This window comes from Enhydra lutris, unplaced genomic scaffold (genome assembly GCF_002288905.1).
Source record: "Enhydra lutris kenyoni isolate GAN:26980312 unplaced genomic scaffold, ASM228890v2 scaffoldscaffold1, whole genome shotgun sequence".
Lineage (NCBI taxonomy): Eukaryota > Metazoa > Chordata > Mammalia > Carnivora > Mustelidae > Enhydra > Enhydra lutris.
This window is the reverse complement of record NW_019154085.1, coordinates 4,492,103-4,493,509: the sequence shown is the minus strand read 5'-3', so window position 1 is coordinate 4,493,509 and position 1,407 is coordinate 4,492,103.

The following is a 1,407-nucleotide window of genomic DNA, read 5'->3' as shown; positions in this document are numbered from 1 at the left end:
AAGAATGGTTGTACCTATATGGACTGCTAGCCTCAGCCCCAAATTCTTCATAGGAGAAAAATCCTTTTGTCTCTCCTAACCAGTCAGAGGGACAGTTCCTTTTCCCCGGGCAGACGTGTTGAGGTCACATTGCGTTGATACCCGGCTTCCCCAGAGTCTGGACAGTCCTAGACGGCTACATTATAATGTACAGCTTTAGCTCCTAGGGACAGATATTATGTCCATTTACATTTTTTTTAAGATTTTATTTATTTATTTATTTATTTGACAGACGGTGATCACAAGCAGGCAGAGAGGCAGGCAGAGAGAGAGGGAAGCAGGCTCCCGCTGAGCAGAGAGCCCGATGTGGGGCTCGATCCCAGGACATATATATAATATATTATTGTCCTGGCATATTACTGTCCTTGATCCCAGGACATTAATATATATATATTATTATATATATAAAAAAATAATAATTCCATATATTAAACTCTCCCCATTCAAACTACCGTGTGGTTTCCATCTTGGCTACATCAACTCCTATAGAAGGTAACTCCAAAAAATAAGGACTCTTTTAACACACCCACAAAACCATGTCACGCTTAATCAATATCTAATCACTGCTCAGACTTCCCCAGCTGTCTAATAAATTTTTTTCTTTTTACTTAATTGTTTCTTTTCCAGTCAGAATTCAAATAATTCATTTGATTGATATTTCTTTCAAGTGCTTTTTCCACAAGCGCCTGCCCTCCCCGCCCTTGTTTTCCTTGTAACTGGTTTGCTGAAGAATCAGGGCTGCTGGTCTTGTGATCGCCCACGGCATCCTTCCACTCCGTCCTCTGTGCCCCGTACAGCCCACACTCCGGTAGTCGGATCGAGAGACTCAGACAGATTCAGGTCCAATTTTTTTTTAAGAATATTGGTGATAGTACTTCCAATGGCTTCAAACGAGGAGACGTACGATGTGTGGCAACTATTTCTTGGTGATTGATCAGGGAGGTCCTGAACTGTCATCTAGATCCATCAAGAAATGTCTCATCAATTATCCCAAAACAATTTTGGAAAAAGTTGCTTTTTTATTTTTAAGGAAATGCCTTTGACTTCATAGTGTTATTTCCTATTCAAATTTGTAATTGTTTAGAATTTATCATTTTACTTAGCATCTTTGATACGTCTTTTCATGATTCCTGATACCATTAACAAAATTGTGCATTTTATTTATCTTGACTGAATAAACACATATGTATAATAAATTCAGAATAGAAATATCACTAACAATATTTTTTCCTAATTCATTTTTTTTTAAGATTTTATTTGTTTATTTGACAGAGAGAGACCACAAGTAGACAGAGAGGCAGGCAGAGAGAGAGAGAGAGAGAGAGGGAAGCAGGCTCCCCGCTGAGCAGAGAGCCCGATGCGGGGCTC